Below are 11,779 nucleotides of genomic sequence, written 5' to 3' on the forward strand. Positions count from 1 at the left end.
GATGTTATTGGATTTTGCCGTAGAAAACTAAACAAGAGAAAATTGGATCAAATCAACTCGGAATTAGCTCAAATTTTATAATCTGATTACTGGGCTCCTAATCGCACCACATATCAAATTTGGGGTCAATTGGATATCGTTTGCTTTGGGTTTCAAATTCGGGTCTAATTAGGTCTGATTCATAACGTTTTTGCGTCAGTATATCAAACCTTATCGTAAATTGCTCAAACTTTATATTCTGTCTATTTGGGTTGATATCACACTATATCTGAAATTTTAACTCAATTGGATGTCATTTACTTTAAGTTCCAGATTCAGACTTAACTCTTCGTAAACGAGTCTGTTTTGCGTCAACTTTTGAAATTCGCTTGCTTGCTGTTGTTTTCATTTCTTGCAGTTTATCTTCATCATATACAACATATTTGGGTGTTGTTTCATCATTTTGCATATTTTTTGTTTCTGTTTTTTATTCGAGTCTTCAGTTTCGTTCATATTTCGGATAGACTCGCTTGCTTCTCGCGAGACTATCATCGCAGTTTCGTTTTGCTTGTTTTCTAGTTTTTATTGCTTCTTAAGTCATATATATATTTGGATTGCGCTGCCAAGTTGGTTCTATTTGGTGTTGGTTTTAGTTTCGCAAGAACCGCGGAAGGTGAGACGAGAGGTGTGAGCGTGTGAGGATATTAAGAGTGTTTGATCGAAACACGAGCGACGTGAGGATAATTTTATTTTTTTTTACCACTAACCAATTTTTGCAGGTACTATCATGTCAGATCAAAACAACACACCACCCCATCCCGAGGGAGAACTTACGTTCCAAATACAAGCCATGACGCAGATGATGGAGAGGATGAATTTTGTGATGGGAAATGTGTGTGACAGACTTGATAGGGTAGAGAAACGTGGTAACGAGGCTGGTACAAGCACCCAAAATATGAGGAAGTTTGGAGCTGAACCGAAAGCAAACAATGGCGGTAGGGCCGAAAGGCCAAGGTGGGCTGATTATGAGGATTTTGAGGAGGCCGTTGATGATATTGGTGATGGTGGTTTTGAGGATGAGGCCATAGGCCATTGGGAAGGTTTTCGACAGCCTAGAAACCGAAGGGATTATGGGAATAGAACTAAGGGCCAATTCGGCCAAAGGGAAAATTTCTGTAGTGTTGAGGGACATGCTGATTTAGATGGTGATTTGGATGCCATCAAAATGAAAATACCTTCTTTTCAAGGTAAAAACGATCCCGAGGCATATTTGGAGTGGGAGAAAAAGGTGGATTGGATTTTTGATTGTCATAACTATTCGGAAGTGAAGAAAGTAAAATTAGTAGTCATCGAATTCACAGATTATGCACTGATATGGTGGGATCAGAATGTTATTAGTAGAAGGAGTGGAGAGAGGCCGGTAGCGTCGTGGGAGAGATGAAAGTGTTGATGAGAAGGCGATTTGTGCCTAACCACTATTATAGAGATTTGTATTTGAAATTGCAGGGTTTGAATCAGGGTTCTAGGTCCGTGGATGAGTATTTCAAGGAGATGGAGATTGCCATGATTCGGGCCAATGTGATTGAGAATCGGGAAGCTACCATGGCTAGATTTCTAAATGGGCTGAATAGGGACATTGCGAATGTTGTAGAATTACAACATTGTGTGGAATTGGAGGACATGGTCCATATGGCAACGAAGGTGGAGAGGCAAATAAAGAGAAGGGGCAGTACACGTTTTCAGACCAATTCGGCTTCATCTTCCTCAACATGGAGACCGAGTTTGAAAAGAGAGGGGGCTGTCCAACCAAAGCCTTATGCAAAGGTCGAACCATCTAAGGCCAAAAAGGATACTCATACGGATGGTAAAGGTAAATCTGAATCTCAACCTACTCGTGATAGAGATATTAATGCTTTAAGTGTTTAGGGAAGGGGCACATTGCATCTCAGTGTCCAAACCGAAGAGTTATGCTTACAAGGGACAATGGGGAGGTTGAATCTGAAAGTGACAAATCTGAAAGTGAAGAGATGCCACCTTTGGTGGATTGTAGTGATGAGGAGATTGCATATCCTGTTGAGGGGGAGGCCTTGGTTATAAGGCGTGCGCTGAACATGCAAATCAAAGAAGATGATATAGATCAGGAACGAGAAAATATATTTCACACTCGATGTCACATCCAAAAGAAGATATGTAGCATGATAATTGATGGAGGTAGTTGTGTTAATGTTGCTAGTGATACTCTTGTAAAGAGATTGAATCTGAGTTGTGTTAAGCATCCGAGGCCTTATAGATTGCAATGGTTGAATGAATGTGGTGAAGTGAGGGTTACTAAGCAGGTTGTGATTGTGTTTGCTATTGGGAAGTATTCTGATGAGATTTTATGTGATGCAGTCCCAATGCATGCTAGTCACTTACTTTTGGGGCGTCCATGGTAGTTTGATCGGAAAGCGATTCATGATGGGTTTAGAAATAGGTTCACTATTGTAAAGGATGGTAGAACCATCACTCTTGTACCTCTTTCTCCAAAACAAGTGTATGATGATCAAATGAAATTAAAAAAGGAATGTGAGGATGGGAAGAGTGAAAATTCACGTGAGGACAATGATGAGAGAAAACCATCAGATTCGGCTAAACCTAAATCATTAATTAAACCGGTTGAGAGTGGAGGTAAAAACTGAGGAGTGAAGAAAGTAAGCTTGTGTGATGATAATACTGTGGAAAAATTAAAGAAACAACCCAATTTTTATGCAAAAGGATCTCAAATCAGATCTGCATTTTTCACTAATAAGCCAATGATCTTACTTATGTATAAGGAGGCTTATTTTAACACTAACGATCTTAATTATGTTATTCCTAGTGTGGTTGTTTCTTTGATGCAGGAGTTTGATGATGTATTCCCTGAAGGCATCCCTAATGGATTACCACCATTAAGGGGGATTGAACATCAAATTGATCTTGTGCCCGGAGCTTCAATTCCTAACCGTCCAGCCTATAGAAGCAACCCCGAGGAGACGAAGGAGCTTCAAAGGCAAGTAGATGAGTTGATGATGAAGGGGTACATTCGTGAGAGTATGAGTCCTTGTGCTGTGCCAGTGCTACTTGTGCCTAAAAAGGATGGTACATGGAGGATGTGTGTCGATTGTCGTGTCGTCAATAACATAACGGTAAAGTATCGACATCCTATTCCTAGGCTTGATGACATGTTAGATGAGTTACATGGATCATGTATTTTCTCTAAGATTGACTTAAAAAGTGGGTACCATCAAATTAGGATGAAAGAGGGTGATGAGTGGAAAACTGCATTTAAGACTAAGCATGGTTTGTATGAATGGTTAGTCATGCCGTTTGGACTTACAAATGCACCTAGCACGTTTATGCGTTTAATGAATCATGTATTGCGTACGTTTATAGGTAAGTTTGTTGTTGTGTATTTTGATGATATTTTGATCTATAGCAAGAACTTAAATGAGCATCTTGATCATTTACGTAATGTACTTAGTGTGTTGCGTAGTGAGCAATTATATGCTAATCTTAAGAAGTGTACCTTTTGCATGGAAAAAATTATGTTTCTTGGCTATGTCGTAACTGCGCAGGGTATCGAGATGGACGAGGAGAAAGTTAAGGTCATCCGGGATTGGCCTACACCAAAATCGGTAAGTGAGGTAAGGAGTTTTCATGGACTTGCTAGATTTTATAGAAGGTTTGTGAAGGATTTTAGTACTATTGTTGCACCTTTAACTGAAATTGTGAAAAAATCTGTTGGATTCAAATGGAATGATGAACAGGATGAGGCTTTTAATTTGTTGAAAGATAAACTTTGTTCGGCACCTGTTTTAGCTTTGTCAAACTTTACGAGAGCTTTTGAAGTTGAATGTGATGCGTCAGGTATTGGTATAGGAGCTGTGTTAATGCAGGATAGGAGGCCCATTGCGTATTTCAGCGAAAAACTTAATGGGGTAGCCTTGAATTACCCTACATATGACAAGGAGCTCTATGCCTTGGTAAGAACTTTAGAGACGTGGAAACATTACTTGTGGCCCAAGGAGTTTGTGATACATTCTGATCATGAATCATTGAAGCACTTGAAAGGGCAAGGTAAGTTGAGTAGGATACATGCCAAATGGGTTGAATTTATTGAAACCTTTCCGTATGTGATCAAGTATAAGCAAGGGAAAGAAAACATTGTGGCTGATGCACTTTCACGCAGGTATGTTCTTTTATCTACTTTGGATGCTAGATTTCTAGGATTTGAACACATAAAAGAATTGTACAAGGATGATAGTGATTTTGCAAATGTTTACGATGCTTGCGAAACTTTGGCTTTTGGAAAGTTTTATAGACTTGATGGATATTTGTTTAAAGAGAATCATTTGTGTGTTCCATTAAGTTCTATGCATGAATTGCTTGTACGTGAAGCACATGGAGGCGGGTTGATGGGGCATTTTGGTGTTGTTAAGACTTTGGATGTGTTGCATGAGCATTTTTATTGGCCTAAAATGAAAAAAAGATGTGCAACGCATATGTGATAAATGCATAACGTGTAGAAAATCAAAGTCTAGGACTCAACCACATGGCTTGTATACCCCTTTGCCTGTACAGAAAGAACCATGGGTAGACATTTCAATGGACTTCATCTTAGGTTTACCTAGGTCAAAACGGGGTAGGGATTCCATCTTTGTAGTTGTTGATAGGTTTTCAAAGATGGCACACTTCATTCCATGTCATAAAACTGATGATGCAACTAACATTGCTGATTTGTTCTTTAGGGAGATAGTACGGCTTCACGGGGTCCCTAAGAGCATTTGTTTCTGATAGAGATGTTAAGTTCCTTAGCTATTTTTGGAAGGTGTTATGGGGAAAATTGGGTACTAAACTGTTGTTTTCAACTACTTGTCACCCCCAAACAGATGGACAAACCGAAGTAGTTAATAAGACCTTAACACAACTTCTGCATGCTGTCATTCAAAAGAACTTAAAGAATTGGGAAGATTGTTTGCCATTTATAGAGTTTGCATATAATCGTAGTGTGCACTCTACTACTGAATTTTCACCATTTGAAATTGTGTATGGATTTAACCCTTTAACTCTAATGGATTTGATTCCTTTGCCAATTGATGAAAGGGTTAGTCTGGATGGTAATCGTAAAGCACAGGTGGTGAAAACACTTCATGAGAGTGTGCAGCAACAGATTGAAAAGAGGAATCGTGTGTATGCGACCAAAGCCAATAAGGGGCGCAAACATGTTGTCTTTCAGCCCGGCGATTGGGTTTGGGTGCATATGCGTAAGGAGAGATTTCCGGCCCATAGGAAATCAAAGCTACAACCACGAGGAGATGGGCCATTTCAGATCCTTGAGAGGATCAATGACAATGCTTATAAGGTTGATTTGCCAGGTGAGTATGGTGTTAGTGCTACCTTTAATGTTTCTGATCTTACTCTGTTTGATGTAGGTGATGATTCGAGGTCGAATCCTTTTGAAGAGCGAGGGGATGATACGGATCAGCCCAACACCAAGCGTAATCATGCCAACAACCCATTGGAGGTGCCAATTGGGCCAATCACAAGAGTTAGGGCAAAGAAGCTTAAAGAATCATTGAATGGGCTTGTTCAGAACATATAGAGCAAAATGGACCTAGATGGGCTTGAGACATTTAAGGAGCATGAAGGGCAGCCTTTAATCCATCTAGTTCAGGTCCAAGAAGAGCCCAATTCATGTGGAACATGGGGTTGATGTGTCCGGCCCAATACCAGCCTTGTTAGGCTTGTTTTTCCTAATGCTACAAGGATAAAAAGTCAGCAATTGATTCTTCTAATTAAGTAAGGAAGTTGGCCATATCTTATTCCTAAAGAGAGGAGGACTATTTAATGCTTTTCCTAACTTAGGAAGGAAAGTAATTAAATCAGCAACAAAGGAGGAAATTTGTTTTCTTATTTGTCAAAGTTAAACAAGGAAATCCAAGCTAATCAAGGACATCAAGGGGGGGCAGCAACACAAATTTTCCAAATCAGATTTGTCCTAGTTTATTTGGGACTTCTTAAGGGTGACAAATCTGATTCTAGCATATTTAGCATGATAATTTTCGGAATTTTATTATTTTTATTATTTTCTTCTTAGTTTTTGGGTTATTATTACTTATTTGGGTCAATTGTAAGTGGGCTTCATATAAGTCCACCTAAGGGGGGTCCATTAGGGTTTTCTTAAGTCTAGAGTCAGTATAAATAAAGGCATAACCAAACATGTAAGGTTACATAATTTTCAGATCAATAAACTTCTTTGCTGCACTTATTGTGTGTTGGTGGGATAATCTCCTTTCCTTGGTTCTCTAAAGAACTGAAAACGACTTATCGAAGAACAACTGTCTTCGTGGCGTCATCCTTATACTTCTCGTTCGCGAATCAATATTCGTTGGGTGGGGGTCTCCGTTTTCAATAGTGCTGGTGCCTAGGTACAAGTTATCTTTATGTCACACTCCTATCCTGATTTACTTGGCTTTCCGGGAATTGGTGTCTTTGCGTGTGGGTTGCGTGACCACGTGATCACGAGGTTTGCATCAACTACTTGATTCAACGCATATACTACCAAGTACTATGACAGCTAGGGCTTATGATGGTTCCCCTAGGAAAATAGTGGGGACCATTGAAATAGAGTTGTTCATTGGCCTATAGGTTTTTTTAGTAATTTTGCAAGTGATGGGCATCTACCTATCATATAACTTGTTATTAGAAAGACCTTGGATACACGTCATTAGTGTTGTTAGCATCATCCTTGCATCAGTGTTTGAAGTACATTCATTGTGAATGAAATATTGGTGACAGTTAATGCCAAAAAGACCTTGACAATAATGCAAAATGTGACAGTTCCTTACATAGAAGCCGAAGGGAGCAAAGATACAAATCTTCATGCTTTTGAAATTGTTGAAGCAATTGAGAAAACCAGTAATTTCTGAAGTTGCAAGAATGGTGACCAAATATTTCTTAAAGAATAAACTTCCTTTCCAATATGATCCTGTCTCTAGGAATCCTGAGAGGATAAGTCTGATAAGGTTGAAAACCACTAATCAAATATTTAGGCTCGACTTTAAGCCTAGAAGAGAAGACTTCTTTGGCTGTCGATATCAAACGAGAAAAAACATTAGTTAGGCTGAAAGGAAGGTAACCTAAAGAAAAAAAGATTGTCATCCATCTAATCCATGTATCATTCCCCAAAGTTGCTTATGTAATGCACTCCAAAGATATGAAGAATGTCCCTACCCAAAGCTTGGCAGCTATGGGCATCAACAAATTGAAATAAGATGGCAGAAAGGTCAATAGCTACAACGAGAAAGGAAAGGTTATGGAAGGAGAAAAGTTGCTACCGTAACTAATTATCCATACTGTGGAGGAAACGGAGACAAAGACCTTTGTGTTTAAGCTGGCAAATGGTGAAAAGTTCCAAAATTGGGTGACCCAAAAGGCTCCTATAGTCTTCAAAAAGTAAATGACGGTATTGTTCTAGTGTGCTTTTTGTGTTTGTCTATGTGTATGTCTTTGCTTTTATACTAAGTTGGCAATCTTGGCTCAGCATGTCAAGATATAGTTTTCATTATAGATGAGTCTTTATTTTATCAATGAGATTATGAATTTTTGCAAACTTTCTTTTCTCTTTCCAAAATACACATTTATACCAAAACACCTTACGCTTTCAAATTTCCTAAAAGCAGATCGTCCACAAAATCACGAGCACATTACATTAAGAATGAATGACCAAATCTCAATGAGGACACAATTGCAATGGAAGAAAATGAATGAGAAGCAGACGACGTAAAAGAATTCATAAATTACTTCCTACACTCTCTGTAATTCTCTTACCATTTTAGTGTTTGTTGGTGAGTTTGTTGGTAAGTATAAATTTCTATGATGGATTTCATGTCGTCAATCACTCCATCGGTCATTTTAAATTTCATTCTTTTCTTTCAGAACTCTTTATAATTCCTCGACCATTTAACATCCATTGGTGAGTTTGTCAGTAATTTACTATTATTGTAAATTGCCAATGGATTCACAGATAATTATTTATATTTTTATTTATTTTTGTTGATAATTTCATTAGTGAAGTTCAAAAAAAAAATATTGATTATAATCCATATCCAACCTAATTAAATAACAACAACGATATTCATAACTTATTTAACAACTTATTTAACAAGACCACAACACAACATTAAATGCTTAATAAATGTAAAAACGATATTATACATTATAAAACAAAAAAAATATCTTAATTATATAATGATGTTTTACATCTAAAATCAATTCAAATCTTTTTTAATCTGAATATCAAACCTATATTTTTTCACGCTAGAAAGACATCTTTCTATTGAAAAATCTTTTATATTACCAATACACTCAATTTTTTACTTGATATTTTATTTCCAAAATATTTGTTTTTAGTAAAAATTAGATAATATTGACATAAATGTATTAAAAATATAAGAATAATACACAACGCATATGTTGCCATTGGAAACTTTTTGGCAATGTCACTAATCATGCCCCTAACTAACACTTTATCTGGCTTGAGTTTCAAATTAAACTAAGTGAAAGATGACCCCATATGACTCGATTGATCTGGCAGGTCCATATACGATCTGTTTAAAACTTTGTTTGATTTCAAGAAAAAAGAAATCAATACGGTGTTGTTTTAACCCTTTCTTTTTACATATGATGATAATATTTTGAATCGACTTAGGTTAACTTGTAAGACTTGTGACACAGGTCATGGACTTGATTGAGTTTGATATCTTTTTAATCCATTTTATATTTAATTATATAACAATAAAAATTGATATACATAGGAAAATCACCCAACAAAATATAAGAAAACAATTATTGTGAATGGATGTACAAAAAAGGCATTTAATAATGTTATAAAAAGAATACTATAACCTTATTTAAAAAAATGATATTTAATCAAATAATATCCAAAAACATTTTGATTAATTTATCCTAATTAATTTCAATTAAAATAGAAAGACAAAAATAAAGAAAAAAAAAAAGTCCAACACCTAGGTTTGAGTGGGCCAGTGCATTTGGCTCGTAAAAAAAAGATGTGGTATGAAGGCTTGCAAGGCCAAGATTGTGCTATTGACCAACATTTTTTTTTATTTTTCTTAAATGGGTAGGTGACGTGTTATCTATAACTATAGATAATGTGTTGCATACTAGTTCAGTTTCATCCATCTTAGGTGGTTGAAAAATAGGGTTTTGCCCGATTGGTCTTATAAAACCCCATTTTTAACCTCTTTTCACCTGAAAACATCTAAACACAATACTTTATAAATCTTAATAAACTCATATTTAACATTAAAATAACCTTTAACGGGTCAAAGAAATCATAAAGGAACCCAAAAATAAAAACATTCCTGAGCCCCAATCCATGTTTTCCAACAATATTAGGATAAAAAAAAAACCTAAATAGAACTCCTCTCGTTAAATAAAATCTATTGACAACCTTTTTGGTTAGATCACCTGCACTCTCCTCCATAGTTTTTCAAAGACTTTCTCTCTTCTCACTCAAGCTCAAGGACTAACATGTGAATAAAATAAAATTTTGGATCAAAATATAAAAGTGTCAATCTAAAAGGACCAAAAATAAAATTAGCAAAACGAAAGAATTGTTAAAAAAGAGCCCATTAACAATGTTGAAAAAAACCTCCATTTTTTCCTCACTGTCAATTTTGTTCCCATTATTTTTATTTTTTCATAAGTAATGAAACCAGATTCTTTAGCATTAAAACCTGCCTTCTATTAGGATTGTGAGGTTGGTTAACCTTATAAAAAAAATAATAAAAACAATGATGTACAATTCCAAACAATCAAAATATAGAAGGATGAAATAAAAAAATTAAACAAATCAGTCAACAAAAAGAACCCAACGAACTAGAATAACGTCGCCAACTCTCACGAGTTAAGTCCTGCAAATAGGATAACCTAATAGAAAAAAAAATATGAAGTCTAATTCTTAAACAAACCAAATGTTGAAGGGGCCGAAAAAATATTCACTCTTAAAAGAATGACTTCAAAAAAGATCTAAGTCAATCTAAGCTAATCTGCAAGAGCAATGACCTAGGTCATGAGACTAGAATAATCTCATAGAAAGCAAAACAAAAAAATCATGAAGCTCAATTTTTAACAAGCCCAACGGTAAAGGATGAAATTGAAAAAGAAAATCGGTGTAAAAAAAAAGTTCAAAGAAAAAGACTTATGTCAATTTGGGTTAACATTTTAAACTCGTGACCTAGGTCATGAAGTCTAATAAAGCCAATGTTGAGGTTAAATTCTCAATCAACCTAACATTGAAAAATGAAATTAAAAATTAAATAAAAAATGACCTAAAAAAGACTAAAGTCCAATCGGGCTAATCATCCAAACACGTGACCCTAGTCAAAAGGCCGTGATGACCCCACAAATTGCAAGACCAAAAAATCACAAAGCCAAATTCTCAATCCTTTAAAAGCTGAGGGATGAAATTGAAAAAATAAAATCTAAAACAAAACAAATAACAATCAAAAGAATGAAGATAAAATTTGATAAAAAAAATAAATGAAACCAAATACCAAGGAAGAAAATAAAAATAAAAATCAATTTAAAAAAGGATTCAAAATAAGATAAATAGAAATCAAAATAATGAGAATGTAATTTAATCCAAAAACAAAATGACAAGGCATCTATTAATTTTGGGAGGACAATGCACATCCCAATGAAATGATAGAGAAAAGAGAGAGGAGGAAAACAAAGAACAACAAAGGCTTACTATTGATCCTCTACCTACACGCGTTGGAGCAATGGGAAGAGCACTACAGGCCACTTCCAATGCCACCATGGAAAAAGGTGATTTGATGTTGAGGGAAGTTGCATGCGTCGCTAGAATGCAACAGGCTTTCCCCTACCTATTGTGTGTGTGTTGCCCATGCTACTCAATTTGTCTTACCCATTTACTCAATCCCCTTTTATGTTTTAGTTTCAATTTTGGCTCCTTAATAATTAATTATTTTAAATCAATTGAGTTTTATTTTATTTTGTAAAACCGAGCATAAAACATTTCTTTTAATATTGTGAGATCCTCATATTAAGGCAACCAAAATAAACTACCAAGTCAAGTCCCAAATAAATTCAATGTGAAGGGATCAAATAAAAAAAATAGTTGGAAGACCAAAAAAAAAAAGAACTCCCTTCACCATGCAAATTAGCCATTGATATTGGAAAAAAAAAGGACCGAACAATTTTTTATGGTTCAATTTCGGTTGACAAAGCTCTAAGTATTTCAAATTAATGAGATTGAGTTTTATTTCACCAAACCAAGTATTGACCAAGCGATGAAACATTTCCTCAACATCTTGAGATCCTTATACTCAAGCGTGAAAAAGAAGTCACCAAGACAAATAACAAATCAAAACAATGTTAAAAGGACCAAATAAGAAGAAAATAAATTGAGGAACCAAAGGTAAAAAAATCTTAGGAATAAAAAACTAATTATAATGAATAGTGCTTCTTTTTACATGCCATTGTAAAAGTACTAGCCATTTGACCCACGATTTGCTGGGGGTCAAATGTTTTTTATACCAATAAAAATTTGAACATGCAAACCTTATCAACATATTTTTTTTACACAAAAAAGTTTCAAAATATAAATAAAAAATTATGTATATATTTAATTAAATAAATCAAGAACTATTTGTGTAAATAAATGAAAAAAAGTCATTAATGATAAATAAAAACAAAATTGAAAAAATTAAGAGACAAATATAAATCAAAATATTTA

The 11,779-nt window shown here is 35.4% G+C and overlaps 1 pseudogene; it reads left to right on the plus strand.

Moving 5' to 3' along the window:
* Positions 1-968: 968 nt before the first annotated feature.
* Positions 969-6,926, plus strand: LOC133694379 (uncharacterized; annotated as a pseudogene).
* The last annotated feature ends 4,853 nt before the right edge of the window (positions 6,927-11,779 follow it).

This window comes from Populus nigra, chromosome 5 (assembly GCF_951802175.1).
Source record: "Populus nigra chromosome 5, ddPopNigr1.1, whole genome shotgun sequence".
Lineage (NCBI taxonomy): Eukaryota > Viridiplantae > Streptophyta > Magnoliopsida > Malpighiales > Salicaceae > Populus > Populus nigra.